The sequence below is a fragment of the Cavia porcellus genome, unplaced genomic scaffold (genome assembly GCF_034190915.1).
Source record: "Cavia porcellus strain 051 isolate PalLab524CR breed Dunkin Hartley unplaced genomic scaffold, mCavPor4.1 scaffold_2, whole genome shotgun sequence".
Lineage (NCBI taxonomy): Eukaryota > Metazoa > Chordata > Mammalia > Rodentia > Caviidae > Cavia > Cavia porcellus.
In genome coordinates this window covers 59,528,903-59,547,358 of record NW_026947485.1, presented here as the reverse complement: position 1 = coordinate 59,547,358, position 18,456 = coordinate 59,528,903, and the positions used below count along the sequence as shown (strand labels likewise).

The following is an 18,456-nucleotide window of genomic DNA, read 5'->3' as shown; positions in this document are numbered from 1 at the left end:
AACAGTTTGTCTTTTTCACTGAAAACTATTGTTATTCATTATAACTTCCAGTAAAATTAAAATAAGATAAGGAATCTGCATTTCTTTTTGTTTTCTATTTGGAATTTTATCTCTTTTTTTTTATGGGTGCAGGCACTAGGAAAGAAAGGAAGGTGTAGCTTAGGCTGTTGGGGAGAGTGGTCTGGAGGCATGAGCCAGGAAAGGGGTTGGCTTACATGTCAGGACTCATGCACTTCTCTCTATGCCTGGGCCTCTCGCTTTATCTTCCCAGCCTCAGTTATTTATGTATTTATTTTTTATCCAAGCAGGAGACCTTTGGATTAGAATCACTAGATATGCTTTATGTTTTGAATTTCTTTTCAAAGTTTCCTTTGGATCTACTAACGGTGTGACCTAGCAAACTATACTAAAGCTGAACCTAAGCAAATTAAAGGAAAATAAAAACAATAACCCACACATTGCTTATGATGTCTCTCAGGTACTTGCTAAGTATTTTAACAAAGTTATTTAGCTAGTAGGTGGCAAGAACAGATTTCAACCTGATATTTGAATAAGGCTTGTTGCAGTTTGTTTAAATGTCCCCCCAAAGCCTCCTGAAGTCATGGAGGCAGCTGAATATAGCATTTGTGATCAGATCATTGTCCAACACTGGAATTAGTGATGTGAGTGCTGCACCCACCTAGGGGCAGGAAACCAACATACAATATAAGGGAGGCAAAGAGGGGTGCTTTGCAAGGAGGCCTGCTTTCCCCTCTTTTGCCCTTTTGCTCTTGTTGCTTGCAGCCTCCATGAAAGGCTGCTCCTCAGCCAATGCCACCCTGCTGTGGAGACAGCTGAGTATGGCCTGAAACCTCCAAAAACTGTAAGCTAAATAAACCTTTCCCTGCTTTACTTTGGGCTTCAGATGTTTTGTCTCAACAATGAGTGAAAAGTAAGCATGACAAGGTTTGTTCGCTCCAAAATTCATGTTAAAGTTTAATCAAGTGGAACTGTTAGGCAGGGAGTTAGACATTAGCCAGCCCAACGGACAAAGGTGGGAGAAGGTCCAAAAGAGCATGCTTTGCTAATAACAAATAAGAAACAAGACTTCACTGTGTAATATATTTATAGTCATTTGGTACATCTCAGATATAAAGCAATCCTTCACAACACAATGACATTTTAAAATCACACATACATACATTCCTTTTGATACTTGGCCATTTGTGAATGTTTCCAAAACACAGCATACAGAATTCCTGGGTGCCATGCCTATACTCACCTATCTATGAAAGGGGAGTGTTGTTTAAAGATCCTTCCTCCTTGGGCTGAGACTTGATTTAGATTCTTATATGATTAGTATTTGTTTTAATATTTAGACCTTTGATTCATTTTGATTTTAGTTTAGTGCACAGTGATAGACATGGGTCTTCAGCATGTGGAGAGCCAGTTTCTCCAGCACCATTTATTACAGAAGCTTTCTTCCAGTGCAGGTGTTTGGCTCCTTTGTCAAAGATAGCGTGGCTAAGTGCATTTGGAGTTGATTCTAGACCTTTTAATCTGTTCCATTGATCTTTGAGACAGATTTTTTTTTTTGCCAGTGCCATGCTGTTTTTACTACAGTAGCCATGTAGTGTAGTTTCAAGTCAGGGATTGTGATGCCCTCTGCCTTGCTTTTGTTACCCAGAATTGCCTTTGCTATTCCAGGTCTCTTCTGATTATGAATGAATTTTAGGATTATTTTCTCTAACTCTGTGAGATAGGCTATTGGAATTCTGGTTGGGATTGCATTATATCTTTATAATAATTTTGCAGATAAAGTCATTTTCACAATGTTAGTAAAAGGAAGACATTTTTGAGATCTGAACATTCCAAAGTAAACCCTAAGAGAAATGTCAATATGAAAACACTGACAATTATCATAGTTCCCTAAAGCCCCAAAGCAACTTGTATGTGCATAAACAAGTATCCAAAGACACATTCAGTGCAGATGTCTTTGGGACATTCCCCATCTTCTCACCTGAAGGCATAACTGTCTACTTTGCAATAAATAGTACCTATACTTCTATATGGCCATCTATGTGTCTTTACTGAATTCTGGCAATGGCACAAAAACCAGGAATCAAGGAAGTAGGGCTTCAGTTTTTGCTGCTTTAGGACCTGGCTTGGTAGTGACAAAATTTTTATGAATTATTAGGAGTCTCTGCCCTCAAGAATGGCTTAATCTGTTCATACGATTAATAGGTTAAGAGGCTATTTTGGGAGTGGGTCTGTTGTGAAAGTCAGTTTAGCTACGTCTCCTTGGGACTTTGTTTCTTGTCATTTGAGGACTCTATCCAGCAAAACCAGATACAGCCCTTTGACCTTTGTCCGGAACTAGTCAATATGAACCTTTTCTTTATAACTTACACAGTCTGTGGTATTGTGTATTTGCAATGGAAAATGGACTAAGATACAGTGTGGGAGAACAGTTAAGGAGAACTGAGGCCTAACTGACCTCCTCCGTGAGCACAAAGGAGAAAGGTAGCAGGTTGTATTCCTTTAGCAACATGCAGAGATGATGGCACATTGCTGGTTCTAGGTAAAAGTTAATATAGCTGAGATCAGATTGTTTACCTGGCCATGTACTAGTGGATAACGGAAGGCAGGTGAATGTTGTGTTACTTTAATTGCTTGTGTCCATGTTTGAGTGAATAAAAGCAGGATGAGCCAAATGCTTGAGGATTGTCTGTCCAGAAGAAGCAGGAGCTCCCTGACTGCCTGTATGCTAGATTGTCTCTTTCATCTTTGTTCACCATTGGGTCAGAGTGTCAAACTAGCAGGACTAGATCTCTACAAGTGGCACCTTGGGTGTGGAAAGATCAGAGTAGGCAGGTTCCCCATAGATGGCATCTGGGCAGGGACCTTTAAGTTGACTGATGTGCTACAATTGGTGCCTGAACAGGGACATAGCCCAGAGTAGACTGGTTCACTGTAACACAGTCCAAGCAGGCTGATTTCAGAGCCCATAACTTGGAATAGCTACGTTTGGGTACTGAAGAACTACCTGAGTAAGGTATTTAAAGGAAGAGAAACCAAGATTGATTAGGATATGGTAAAATTGATTGGGGAGGCAGGTATGACCTGTTAATTACAAAATCCCAAGACATGTGCACAGAACAGTTCCTAAAGCCCTGCACATGGACTTCTGAACTTGGGCAGGTTTTTGATAAGATGGCCTAGACCTGACATCAGCCTGAGGTATGGGTGATACAAAAGACCTCCCATTGAGTTTCTGCCACTGTGTTCTCTCCTGTGTGGCAGTGTACCCACATGCTATATGGTGTACATGCTATATGGTGTACTTTTTTTCCTACTTTTACTTGTTCAAAACTTGATCTTTTGTTTCTTTTCCTATCTTTAAAAAAAAACTTTGCTAGGAATCCAGAAACCACCTCCAGGACACTCTTAACACCCCAAAACCTGATAACAGAAGCAGGTTCCCCATCATGGACCTTGGTCTTGCAGATGATGGTTGACACCCACAAGGTCTACACTAGTTCTCCTGTAGTAAGATGGGGGAAAAAACATAGAAAGGAGATAAGAAAATCATAACTAACAACTGTACCTCATAAAATGACTGCATCTTCTAGAACAAAGCTAAAGTTACCCAGGTCATAAATTGAGACAAATAAGAAACACAGATGTAGGAGCCTGGCAACTTGCATATGCCTGAAGGCTACAAGCGGGATCCTAGCAAAGGGAGCTACAGGCAGTCAGAAAGCCAAGCCAAAGTGGCAGCCAGAAAGATTCAGTGAAAGTGGTGTCAGTGACCAAGGCCTGGCACCTGGAAGATCAAACAACAAAGGCAAAGGCAAAATTTTCTTGTCCAGGAACAAGATATTCACACCCTATATAAAGAATGTCTTTGTTATGTTTTACTCATAATTTTAGCAATGTAGACTTTTTTTTTTCTTTTTTTTGTACGAAAGGCCTAAGCTGAGAGTCCTTTGGGATTCCCTCCCCAGGCTTATTTGCCGGCCCCTTCTTGCTTTCTGCTTTCTCTGTGATAATTTTGCTTTGTCTTTGCCTAGTCATGTCTCTTTGAGCACGGTCCTGACAATTGTTTTTCAGCAACAAGACTCACTGAACCTGCAAATCTATTTTGAAAGGGTGAGCTCTTCTTTTCAGCCTTGGAGACCAGCCCAAACAAGTGACACTCTCACATCCCACGGTGGGATTGTCTCAACAGTGGCTGCCCACCCCCTCTATTCCAAAGACAGCTTCTTGTTTCATACCACTATGTCTAGGAAGAGAGCTTGAATTTTGCAAAGCCTGCAGGAACTTCTTCCTGATATTGCAGGGCAAAACTGCAACACTGACAAAACTAAAGACTACGTTCATGTTCTACCAGGATGCTTTTGCAATCACTATCTTGGTTTTCACCGGCATTTCCGGGCTCACACAACTAGTTACCCAACACCCTTTTGCATATCTCATCTTGTCATGTTTTATTAAGACCAGAAAGATACTGAATAAGAGAGTACGGAGAAAGAATCAGAGAAAGAAAAAAACTAAGAGCATATTAGACGCAGGGCTGGAGCCCGTTCCTCTTACAAAGGTCCCTCAGGCACCCGTAGCTTCAGTTCCTGGGGCTTTCTCGCTGGAGTCTCCCTTAAGCACGGAAGCTAGCGCAGGAGGCAAAAGCAGATTAGAAGGGTGGAAATCAGCAAACACCACCGCAAGAGGGCTGCAACGAAACCGATCGCGGTGAAAGCCCCGACTTCCCAGACCCCTTCGCAGGGGGCGGAGCATAAGCCCTGCAGCCAATCGTCGCGCCCGCACGTTTCCGCGGCCCCGCCCCATCTTGCCCCCTCCGGTTTGGCCCTTCCCGGAGGCTGGAGTGGCGCCGACGTCAGCGCTAGGAGACCCCTGGGTGGCGGCGGCGCCGTGGGCGGGCCGCGGCTTAGAGGCGCTGCGGGGAGGGGCGGAGCGAGCGGGCGGCCGGGCGCTGGGCCCGCCTCGGCCGCAGCCGCCGCTGTCGGAGAATGATCTGCGCGGCCGCTGGCGGCCCGGGCTAGCGGCCACGAGCTACTTCTGCGGCTGCCCAGAGGAGCGGAGGTCGCCGGCCCTGCGCCGTCCCCCTCTCCGCCCTCCAGGAGGGGCGAGGGGGCGCCGCGGCTGATGTCAGGTACGGCCGGCGGCGGCGCCCTCCCCTGCGGGTCCACGGTGGCGGGGCCGCGCGACCCCTGCCCGCCCCGGCCGCGGGAGGGCGGCGGGAGGGTGGAACCCGTGCCGGGCGCGGCCGAACAGGTGCCGCGGGGGCTCCGCGCGACTCCCGAGGGCGGTGCGGCCACTTCCTGCCCCGGATCTCCGTGACTCCTGCCTGGCCGGGCGCTCGGGCCGCTCTCTCGTGGGCGCGGAGCCGCCGCCGCCGCTCGCCGGTCAGTCCCTTCCGCCTTCCCGCGTCCCGCCGCTCCGCGCAGCCCAGCGCTTAGCGGTTGCCGTCGCTCTAACCTGGTCCTCCCGCGGGGTTCCTGGCGGCCCGGCGCTCAGGTGTGCGGTCGGCGCCTCCCCGAGAGCCCGGGCTCGGGGCTGGCTGCGATCCTCAGGTTTGTCTGTGGCTGTTTGATTTTTTAAGTTTCCCTATTGCAGGGTGAAGGAGCCGGGTGTGTGTCGGGACACTTGCTGCACGGAAGAGCAAAGTAATTTTGTGTTGATTCTCCTCTCCTTGCCCCTAACACAGTGGGATGGGATTACTATTAAAGGGCTGGCAAGTTTGTCCACACTGCTTTGAATGTAGATGAGTTGTATACTTTTTAAAGATGACTGAAATTTAGGGATGGGGAATTATCATGCTTCAAACCGTAAAGCCTTGCCTTCTCCCCTTTTAAAAAATACCAGCAACAGAAACCACACATTTTGGAAAAACCAGCCAGATTTCTCAAGTCATTGTGGGGGTCCTGATAATTTCTTTTACTACTTTAAAGATTGAAAACTATTATACTAGTTATGAATTGATGTTTTAAATTTAAAAGTTAACTATAAAGTCAGAACTTTAATGTTTTATAGTAAATTAGGTAATGTGTAATGACCAGAAATTGTTGATTTACTAGAACTTAGGTTATGATCTTAAGTAGCTCTTCCTGGATACCACAAAAAAGCGCATATTTCAGGTGGCTTCATTTTGGTGTAAGCTTGGGAGCTGAGAGTCTTGAGGTTTTGAAAGGTATTTAAATGACAGCTTTGCGCTCCCATATCAGATAAATGTCAGATGAACTTATGCGCGTGATAGTTTGTCTTGTAAGTATTGTATATAATAAACTGCACTTGTTTTATTTTCTGCCAGCCTTAGTGTATATTGATGTGCAATTGAAATGAGAATAAAACTTCAAGTTACCAAACAGTTAACTCTTTTCACATATGTTAAGTAAAGCAGTGCTTTAGTAAGGAAAGTATGACTCATTTAAAATTCTTCGTAGGAAAAGAGAATGATTTTTTTAGTGCTAGTGGAGAGCGCATAAATGGCTTTCAGATTTGCCTGGAATTTGTTTTTCTATATCTTTTTACTTAGGGTACACTATTTAAAAATATTTTGTGGTTACTGCTCACTTAGAGGCTTTTTTCAGTTTTTTTAGGTTATGTTAGGATGCTGAATACAATATCTACAAATTCTAGGAGTTTATCACAAATTTGTTTAGGAGTACATATAGTGAATTATTGTTTACCACACCTTAGAAATACAAGTGTCCTGTTAGGCCTTGCTACTATTTATATATTGATTTGTGCTGAAATAAAAATTGCATCATTATAAAGCTTAACTTTATAAACCAGGATAGAGACTTTGAATAGTAATATCACTGGTTGAAGTTTTTGGGACAGTACATTTACAAATAAAACCTGAGCTGGAAAATAGTCAGTTCAGTTCAACTACATGTAAGTTTAAGCATCTCAATATAGATCTTTAAAAAAAAAAAAAAAAAAAAAACTTCGTTATTTGAGCAAAGTGCTTAATGAAAGAAAGGTTTAGTTTTGTTCTCCCAAAACTTAATATGATTGGCATTCTTAAGTTATGAAAGCAAAAGAGAGACTTGTTCCATAAATGTAAAGTTAGTATTTTACCTTAAACATCTAGTGAAAGAGAAATTTCATTGTGTACATAAAGCTTTATTTTGTAGCTAATTCAAATGTTCTGAGAAAATACATACCATAGTCTGTAATGTATGAAAATAAGAAGTGTCCTCTGGGGTTGAAAAAAAAATAAGCTGGTTTTAGGCCCGCAAGAAGATGACAGAAAGCAAAAAGAAAATAGACTAAGCTACCTAGCACCCATGCTGCATACAGTCTTGCATATTGAGGGCAAAAAGAAGCAATATTGGGGAGATTCTGAAACAGGAAACCTAATTACAATGAAAGCTACACATAAAAGAACATTTAAAGTAGTGAATGTTGGACAACACATAGAATTTGAAATTATATACAGCTTTGGGTAGTCTTTTGCATTCTTGATCACTATTTCCTAGATAACAGAGTACGTGACTGGACCATGTAAAACAGCAGAAATGTATTGTCTCAGTGCTGTAGATATCTGAAACCAAGATGCTGGCAGGGCCATGCTTCCCAGGTGGTTGGAGAGAATCCTTTCTGTGCTTCTTAGCTGCTTGTGTCACTGGCAGTCATTGGCTTCCTTTTGCCAGCAGCACTATCGCGCTAGCCTTTGTTATTATCACTTGGCATTCACCTTGCATAGCTCAGAAACTGGTTCTAAAAAATGTAGGCTCTAAATATACAGCATTGCTTTGTTAGAAATGCAAATTTCAGACTTCAGATTGCTTGATTTGGAAACGGACATAACAAGCCTTTGAGATGATCCTGACAGATTTAGGTTTGAGAACCACTGAGGAAAATGGAAACAAGATAGTAGGCAAGATGAACAAGTGAAATAATAGGAGATGTTCATAAGAGATGTTAGTAGTGTGATCAGGGAACATTTGAGAGGTAGATCTAAACGTTGAGGAAGAAGGTAAGTGAGGTATATTCCCAGAACAGCAATTTCAACAACCCAGGCCTGGTTGAGGAATTGTAAGGAGTTAAAAGGTAAAACACACTGAGGGAAACAGTATTAGTTTCAATCCTGTGAAATTTTTGTTTGTTCATTTTTTAATTCCAAAATCCCTGCATAAAAGGAACAGAGGAAGGAGTAGAATTTATATGAGGATCACTTCAAGATTTTGACTTTTTATGTGATTAGGAAGGAAGAAGATTTTTAGCAAATGGGTGACAAGATATAATTTCACTCTTAAAAGGATTACTCTGGCTGCTTTCAAAAACAGACTAAAAAAGACAAAGGTGAAAGAAGGGAAAAGTTGTCTAGAGGCTGTTGCAATGATTAAGGGGAAAAAGTGACTCAAGATATATTAGCTATGGAGAGAAGCAGTACAAGATTAAAAACACTAAAAGTAAATGTAGTGAAAAGTGAACGTTTGTTCCTTTTAATTACCTTAGTCATTGAGTTGCCCACTCAAGGACAATTAACATTCCAGGTCTTTATATATTCTTTCTAATATATTTTGTGTATACAGTGAATACAAGTAGTGTGATTAAAAATAAGGTGAATATTTAAATTTTAAAAATTCATTATGAAAAAAAGACATTGTCACTAATCTCCCTCAAAATATCGCCTCCACTTCTAACACACTAACCTACTTTCCTCATTGTTGCCCTGATGTCCTGAATAAGTTCAAAATGTTACAACAATTTCTGTCAAGTAAGATGTTGGTGGTGTTTTTCTCATCCATCTTCACCAGATCTGGCATCATGCAGATCTTCCGCTAAGTCAAAATTACAGTAAAAGGTAAAATGTTTTAAATTTGTTTAGAACATCTGGATAGCCACAATACTGCAACTAAAGACGCTTGGGACAGAGGCCTTTGTGAACTGCTTCAGAAAGTAGCAAGAAGTCTGGCATTGAAAATATTTGAAATGAGAGAATTTTGAGGGAAATTAATAGCAATGCATCTTTTACTGCAATGTTTTTAAAATATAAACATTCACTATATTCTTTGATCATGCCTCATATATGAGAAACTAAGTTTGAAAAGTTAGTAGAGTGGTTCTTAACTGATTTTCTCTCCAGGGAACATTTGGCCATGTCTAAAGACATTTTTGGTTGTCACAACTGCTCAGAACACTGTAGCTCCTGGGAAGTAGAAGCTAGGGAACATGGTAAATGCCTTGTAGTGCATAGGACAGCTTTTACAAAGAGTATTATCCGGCTCATAATGTCAATATGCCAAGTTTAAGAAACCCTAACTTAATGGTATTTTTACAAGTTTGGGCATAGTGAAGGGAAGAAGGCTTTGTAGTCAGATATTACAGTAGGAATAGAGCTAACTGCACTGGGATGTTTAGGGAATTCCTAAAAGATAAATTGTAAACCATGGAATCAGTAAAAGATAAGGGTGAAAACCTGGACAAAGTCTACATGAAAGAGAGCTGTTGCCCATCATGTTGAAGACTCTTAGTTTCTGTGGTGTAGGGAGTGAGGTTCTGTGAGAAAGGATCCACAAAGTGACATGGTAAACTTTCCATTTTAGGAGATCATTCTACTGTCAGTGGTGATGAGTTGGAGAGAGAGTGCTTAAGTCAGGAGACGGGTTATATATTGTAACAGCTTAGAAGGGAAAGGAGGATCTGGAGTAGGATCAGGACTAGAATGGAGACTAGATGATGGTTAGAAAAATAGGAAATAAAATTGGCAATACTTGGTAATTAAATTTGGGATGAGGATATGAGGAGCTTTAAGAATACCTCCCAGGGACTCAGGTTGTACTCCATGGGAGAGTGCATATGTTTTGTTTTTTTTTTTTAATTTTATTTTAAAGAGATTAAGCAGGGACTCAGGTTGTACTCCATGGGAGAGTGCATGTGTTTTGTTTTGTTTTGTTTTGTTTTTAATTTTATTTTAAAGAGATTAAGACAAAAGAGGACATAACAAAGCAGATCAGATGAGAACAATGCAAGCATTGCTTGCATTGTTCTGAGAGTGCGTGTTTAGCAAACATGTCAAGGCTCTAGGTTTGATCTCCAGCTCCCCTCTACAACAAAGGTCTCTCTAATTCTCATTTGATAACTAAATGAAATAGGAACCTTTTGTTGAATAATTTAGATAGTTACTAGTAATTAAGATAAAATGAGCTGATTTAGGAGGAAAAGGTAATGACTTGGACTTGTTGAGTTATGCCTGTGGTACATGCGAAACTATATAGCGTTTATGTATGGACTTTGAAACTTGGAGAAGTCTGAAAAAGATCAACAAATCATTTTGTGTAAAAAATATAGGAAAATTACAGTGCTTTGACTTGTTTTCTAGATAAAATAGCTTACCTTTGTTTCTGTTAAAGAAGTAATAAGCGTGTGCCTCATAAAAAATTAAAACATTAACATAAGGCTTTAATTTACAATTAAACAAGGAATGAGCTGAACATAATGGCACATGCTTATAGTCCCAGCACTCAGGAGGCTGAGGTAGTAGACTCCTTTGAGGCTCCAGAAGTTCACGACCAGCCTGGACAACAACCCTGCCTCAAAAAATAAAAGACAAAGAAAAGTATGTAGTGAAAAAAATTTTTGTCCTTGTCTTTGCCACCTGGTGCCTCCCACAGGCAACTCTTGTTAAAATTTTCTGTGTGTTCAGATTCTATATATTCAAATGTACAGAAGTTTATACATACATACATAAGCATTTAAAAAGCCAAGAGGGCTTGTGCTGTGCATACTTAAATAGCTTGTCTGTTTTTCTGGTTTTTTTTTTTTTTTTTAAGGAAAAAAAATAATACCAAGTTTCAAAACAAGATTGTAGGACAGTAACAATGGCTAGTACATTGAGTATTTTCAAAATTGCTGCTCACTTTACAAAATACAGGCATGAAAAATGGACCAAACAATATAGGCACAAGCCTTTCTTTTCAGTAAACTAGTAACAGTTAGAACTATAATTAACTAATTTTTGTATGTATATATATACATTTATTTTTCCTTTTCCCTTTTCTCCTTTCCACCGTCCCAGTGTCTCTTGCCTTTTGACAGTGTCTTCCCATTTCACAATACGTATTGTACATTTTGGGTCTTACTTTTGCAGCTTTTTATACTAGGGAGACAATACAATGTTTACACATGTGAGTGTAATTTATTTCACTTATGACTTTGGTCTTTGGTTGCATTCATTTACCTATAAAACCTTGAGTTTATCTTTCTTTATAGCTTAGTAGTATTCAGTAGTATAAAATTGCCACCTTTTTTTTTTTTAACCATTTCTTGATTGATAGGCATTTGAGTTATGTCCAAGCTAAAAAATTGTGCTGCTATAAACATGGGTGCACATATATCGCTGCGGTATGATGCTCTCAGTTCTGGGAAAATAAGGAGAATAAGTGGGTTGAATGAACTCTCTAATCCTAGTTTTTTGAGAAATCACACTGATTTCCACAGTGGTTGCACCAGTCTGCACTCCCACCAACAGTGGAGGAGGGTTCCTTTTTCTCCACAGCCCCTTGAGCACTTGTTATTGGTTGATTTCTTCTTGATAGCCATTCTTAGTGGAGTGAGATGGAATCACAGTGTTGTTTTAATTTAATTTTTCAAATGACCAGTGGTGACCATTTTTTCACATGTTTATTTGCTTAAATTGGCTTGAAACTTCATTTGTACAATTATTAAAATGAATGTGGTATTACACAGAAAGTGAGAAATATAAATTGGTATAGCATGATCTCCAGCCAAAATAAAAGTGAACATACATGTTTGCTGATGTAGGCATTACTTTTTTTCTTGCAAAGTTTCAATAAGTGATACTTACCTTCCAAGAAAACTTATCATAAAAATAGGAAAAAAAAACCCTCACTTTATTAGGCATATTTATTTTCCTTTTGAAGTTTAGGTTCCTTTTTTCTTTTCATTCTCTGATTTTAAAAAAAGTATACCTTATTAACAAATAATCTTGCAAAGATTTTCCTATTAGCACATATAGACCAATGTTAGTTTTAATATTATGTTCTGTTGTATGATGTATAACAAACATTTTATACTGATGATTGTCAAGAACATCTTCACAAGCTTTATGACTGTTTCCATAAGATAAATTTTTGATCATGAAGTGATGGGTTAAGGCACATTTGATTAAAATGTTTAAAAAATATCATCAGACACCTTTCTAAAAGACAGTAAAAGTGTGTAATTGTGAAGGAAGATGCATAAATGCCAATTAAAAATACTGGGTGATAATAAACTAAAATTCTTGCTAATAAGTTAAAAATAGTATCTTCACTTGATTTACCTTTCTTTCCTGAGTGAAATAAAATTGTCATTGATCATTGTATTTTTTTCTGTGAATCGTTTGTTTTTTACCTCATAGGTCATTTGTCCTTTTCTTTATGATTTACATTCATTTTTAAAATTTTATAAAGAAATATATTTTGAATCAACATTACCACCAAAAGTTTATCTACTAGAACTCATGTTTCTGTAGTCATACTTCTGAGTTTTAGGAAAATCTCAATTTATGATTTAAAAATGCAAAAAAGATATTTTCTTCTAGTTGTTTTAATTTCAGTTTCTTAAATATTAATATCATAAACATTTAGAATTGTTAATTATTAGAATGGGATCCAGGTGATTGCTTTTTATGTTTGCCAAAAGATTATTCCAATACCATTTCTTTAATAAGCCTTCTTTTTCTTGATTTGAGATGCTGTGTGATTTAGATATTAAATTAAGGTACTTGTTTTTTTCATAAACTACTGAGATGAAGTCTTTCTGATAATGATTACCAGGGATACCTCTGTAAATGGACAAAGTTAAACTAACTAACTTGGGGCAGTAAGGGAGGCATACACAGCAGTGGAAGAACCTTAATTCACTGAAGAATAAACTGGGTTATAAGATTTTGGGGAAAGGCAGTGTTAAGCAAATTTTAAATGCAGTCATATTTGATACTTTCAAAGGACATGAAGATTGTGACTCGGGTTAATAAACATCAGACCTGGCTACCAAGCATACTGAGGGTCTTGTTTCTGTGGAGACTGCAGAGCCTGGATAAATGTGGAATGTGTATCTGGAAACCCCTTATCTGAGGCTCTGAGATGAAAATTGAGGCTGCTTCTGTTTCATAATGAGCTATCATTCATGCAAGAGTGGGACAGTCCATTCTCACTAGTACAGTTTCAAACAAAATTGTTTCTGCAAGTATGATTATGGAGAAACAATGTTTGGCACATGTCTTTAGTATCAGTAATACACTTTTTACAGAATTATTGTCTGTTGAGTGCAAATAGCAGTTTGTTTTAATTATGGCACCTGTGTTTTGTAGATAGTATGTTTCAATATATGATAGACTTTGCTTCCCTCTTAAGAATTTACCATCTATACGCACATATTTTTTCAAACAATATTCAGAATAATTTATCATTTACATTTTTTGATGTGCGTACACGTGCATGTGCGTCTATAGTTCTGAGTAATGAAACCCAGAGCTTTGTTCATGCTCTAGCACTCAGCCACATCCTCAGCCTCTGTGTGTGTGTGTGTGTGTGTGTGTGTGTGTGTGTGTGTGTGAATGCATGTATGGTACTGGGATTGAACTTAGGGCATTGTGTTTGCTAGGCAAGCACTGTACCACTCTACCAACTATGTCCCTAGATCACTGAATCTTGCATTCTTAAATAGATCTGATAGGCCTAGTTCATCTCTCCAGTACCTCTTTCCACAATTTCCTGGTTGTTTCATGATATTTTTCCAATTTTTTAGAATACTTTTTGCTAGGTTATTTGCTTTATTTATTTTATTTTTTTGGTAGCAAGGATTGATCTCACAGCCTTACACATGCCAGGCAGGTACTCGTACCACTCAGCTAAATCTCCAGCCCCAGGTTATTTGCTAACAAAAGTAAAAAACCAAACTATCTCTATTTTGACTGTGATCTTACTACATATACAAGTTAATCTGGAGAAACTGACACATTAAGGTTGATTTTTCTCTTATTTCAGTTACTTTTATTGCAGTAAAACATAAAATTTACCAAGTTAATCATTTTTAATTTTACAACTAAATAGTATTAAGTACATTATACTTAGGCAATGACCACTATCCTTGCAGAAAAAAGTAATAATAATTCTATATTTCTCCATCCCCATAGGCCCTCGTAACCAAAATTCTATTTTTACTGTATTCTGTATCAATGGAATTATATATTATTTGTCTTTTTGTGATTGGCTTATTTCTCTTAGCAGTATGTCTTCAAGGCTTATACATTTTGTAACATATGCCAGAATTCCCTGCCTAATGTTCTTCTGTGAGTAAATAGCACATTTTGCTAGTTCATTCATCTGTCAATAGACACATACTTGCTTTGCTTCCACGTGTTATTTTTTTTACTGCTGCTATGCACATAGATGCACAGATATCACTTTGTGACCCTGCTTTCAGGTAATTAGGACTTATCCCAGAAATGCAATTGCTGAATCATGTGGCAGTTTGCTTTAATTTTTTGGGAGTAGCCATGCTATTTTCCATAACAGCTGTACATTCTTACCAGTAAAGCACAAGTGTTCGATTTCTCCACATAGTTGGAAAAACTTGTTTTTTTCCTTGAATATTATTATTATACATCTTAATGGGTATGGAGTGGCATCTCCTTGATTTGTATTTGATTAATCATTAGCAATGTTAGAATTATTTTCATGTGTTTATCTTAGGAGAAATATCTATTCAAATTTTTGGTCCATTGAACTGGTTGATTTTTGTTGGTGAATTTTAGTTCTCTCTATATTTTGAATATTAATCCCTATCTGTCTGATTCACAGTTTTATTTGCCCATTCTGTGTGTTACGTCCCCCACCACACACACAAAAGCTTATGTGGTCATAGATGAGGCTTTTTGAAGGCTGCCGGATCTAGGGGGGTGCCGGGATTGATTTTATGGTACGCTAGAATTAAGGCTGCGCTACCCGGTGTGAGTGCTACCTGCCTTGCGGGTGGGTGGATGGCCTGGATGGCGTAAGGATAGAAAGGGGGCTGCTGTTTGTCACTTGCTATTGCTGGTTTGCTACTTTTCTGCTCTGCTGCCTTCTGCCCACCATAAACCATTTCTTTTCTGCAATGCACCTTTGCCACGCCACGTTGCCCTGGAGCCAGCCAGCTATGAACTGAAACCTCTATAAACTGTGAGCTACAATCAGACTTTCCTCCTCTATCTTTGAGTGTCAGACATTTTGTCTTAGCAATAAGAAAAGTAAGACACTGTGGTTCTGCCTTTTATTCTGTTGATAGTGTCTTTCTGATGCACAAATTTAAAAAATTTTAATGAAGTCCAGTATGCTGATTGTTTTTGTTGTTTATGCTGTTGTTGACTGCCCTTGGTGTCCTATCCAAGTAATCATTACCAAATTGGAAGTCTTAAAACTTTTGCTCCATGTTTTCTTCTTAAGGTGTTTATAATGTTAACACCTGTGTTTTGATCCTTAATCCATTTGCAGTTAACTTTGGATACCCTATTATATGAGAGACCAACCTTATTTTGCACATGGATATCCAGTCTTCTCATGCCACTTGTTAAAAAAGACTCTTTTGCCCATTAAATAGTCTTGATTCCTTTCCCAAAATTCATTTCACCAAAAAGTGAGAATTTATTTCTAGAATGTATTCCATTCATCTGTATGTCTGTCTTTATGGCAGTACTACATTGTTGGGGTCACTAATGTAGATTTGTAATAGGTTTTTTGAAATTAGAAAATATGAATCTTTCAACTTTGTTTGTTTTTCAGGATTGCTTTGCCTATTTGATATCTCTGAAGAGTCCATATAAACTTTAGAAAATATTTTTTATATCTTTTGAAACTTTGGGATTTTACTAGGTATTGCATTGAATCTGTAATTCACTTTGGGTAATACTGATAGTCTGTGAGCATGGAATATCTTCCTACTTACTTATGTTTTAATTTTCAGCACTGTTTTGTAGTTCTTATTCAAATTTTTCACCTCCTTGGTTAAATTAATTCCTAAGTTTATTTTTGATGCTTTTGTAAATGGAATTGTTCATTTGTGTTTCACATTGTTCATTTTTAGTATACTTTATAAATATCATTTATTTGGGGTGTCTGTGTATGTGCCTGTGTGTTATACATATAACATATAACGTGAGATCTTAGTATTTTCTACATAAAAGGTCATAGCGTAGGCAGAGATAATTTTATTTCTTTTTTCTCAATTTAGGTGTGTTTTTACTTTTTCTTCTTTCTTGCCTGTTCACTCTGGCTGGAATTTCCAGTACTGCATTGAATGGAAGTGATAAAAGCAGGTATCTTTGCCTTTATTCTAATACTGGCAGAAACCTTTCTGGCTTTTTATATCCCTGTATAATGATTGTCATGGCCTTCTCATTTATGTCTTTTATTATGTTGAGGAAGTTTCCTTCTATTGTTAGTTGTTGACTGTATGATGAAAGATAGTAAATCCTGTCCATTTGTTCTGAGAGAAGCTCTTGCTATTCAGTTCAGGCTGGTATTGAATGCCAGGCTGGCCTTGAACTTAGAGCAGTCTTCCTGCATCAGCCTCTCAAGTGCTAGCACTACAGGTGTACACCAGTGTGCCCAGTCTCTGTCAGATCTTTTTTCCTGCATCAAGAAGACTGAGCCCCCTCTCCAGCTGGCCCATTATGTTAATGTGGTATATTACTTTAATTGACTTTTATGTGTTGAATTAACCTTACAGTTCAAGAATAAGTTCCACTTGGCTATGATATGTGATAATAAGCTGCTGAACTCAATTTGCTGGTATTTCGTTCAGTTTTTTGTATTATTCATAGTGGATATTGGGTCTGTAGTTTTCTCATATTATCTTTTTCTGGTTTTGCTGTCAACATAGTGCTGGGCTCAGAATGAAGTATTCCTTCCACTTCTAGTTTTTGGGAAAGATTGACAAGACTAGGTTTCAGCTATTTAAATGTTTGGTAGAATTTCACCTCTGAAGCTGTCAGGTGGTCCAAGTTGGAAGATTTTTAAAAAATTATTGATGCAGTCTTTTTTTGATTACCAGTTCATTCCCCTAGTGTAATAGGCCTGTTTAGGTTTTTTTTTGTTTGTTTGTTTGTTTTTTTTTTTTTTTTGAGGGAGAGAGAGTGTGCAAGTGTGAGACAGATACTGAGATTGAGATTCAGGTATGGCACCTTTTTTGTTTCCAGCAATTTTCCTCAAGGTCATGCAGTTGCTGAGATCAAGATTGTTCATAGTGTTCTTCTGTAATCCTATTGTATTTTGATAGAATTAGTAGAGTGCCCCCACTTTTATGGATAACTTTAGTGTGAGTCTGCTCTTTATTTCTTAATCTATCTAAAGATTTTATTTGTTGATCTTTTTGAAGAACCAACTTTCATTTTCATTGTTTTTCTCTATTTTTCTATTCACTATATTGTTGCTGTAATCTATATTATGTATTTTTGTACTTCTGGTGGCTTTAGTTTTAGTTTTTCCAATCATTTAAATGATAAAGGTAGATTTTGATTTGAGATCCTTTTTATTTAGATGAATTATTAAGAGCTTAAATATTCCTCTTTGGCCCTACTGTTTGTGTTCTCTAAGTTGTATGGATTTTTTTGGTTTTGTTTTCATTTTTATCTATATATTTTCTGATTTCCCTTATGATTTCTTCTTTTGAGCCATTGCTTGATTTCCATAATTTTGCAGTTTATCATCTGTGACTGATTTCTGACTTTATCTTTCGTTGCCAGAGCAACAATGCTTTGTATGAAATTTTATTTCATGTTGCGATTTTATAATCTATTTTTTATTGGTGTTATTAGACTTCTAGTTATATTTCTTTGTAGTATGTAACCTTTTAGTAGTATGTATTTTTGTTATTTTAACCTTTTTTGATTTAAAGTATATTTAGTCTGAAATTAGTATAACTGCTTGTTCCTTTGGTTACTATTGGCATGGAATCATTTTCATACTTTCATTGTAAACCAGTTTGTCTCTTTGGCTCTCAAGTGAATCTTTTGTAGATGCATATAATTGGATCATTTTTATTCTACCAATCTCTGTCTCTTGATTAGAAAGATTAATCTGTTTACATTTAAAATAATTTCGAAAAGGGAGAGACTTATTCTACTGTTTACCTGTACCTCATTATTCCACATCATTTCCTTTTTATGTATTTTGTAGGTTTTATTGGTTACTATGGGGATTACATTTAAGCTCAAGTTGCAGCATTCTAATTTGAATTCATACCAGCCTAAGTTTAGTAGCATACAAAAATTGTTCATTCAGTTGCTCACTTGTTCAGTTGCTGAAATATTATTCTCTTATATGTGAAAAGTAAAATGTGTAGTTAAAAATCAGTTATCATAATACTGGATTATGTGTTTAGATTTATTATGATTTTTATTTCCTCATACTTAGACAATAAGTGTCCTTTGTTTGACCCTGCAGGACTGCATTTCTTGCAAAG

The 18,456-nt window shown here is 37.9% G+C and overlaps 1 protein-coding gene across 4 annotated transcripts in view; it reads left to right on the top strand.

Moving 5' to 3' along the window:
• Positions 1–4,996: 4,996 nt before the first annotated feature.
• C1galt1 (core 1 synthase, glycoprotein-N-acetylgalactosamine 3-beta-galactosyltransferase 1) overlaps positions 4,997–18,456 on the top strand; it is a 55,277-nt gene continuing 41,817 nt past the window's right edge. The window contains exon 1 of one of the 4 annotated variants that reach the window (XM_013158406.3): positions 4,997–5,149. The gene's annotated coding sequence lies outside the window, so the exon portion shown is untranslated. Of the gene's footprint in view, positions 5,150–5,383; positions 5,571–16,290; positions 16,310–18,456 lie in introns of those variants that run through there. The other 3 variants (XM_063242320.1, XM_013158407.3, XM_063242313.1) reach the window with 3 other exon arrangements.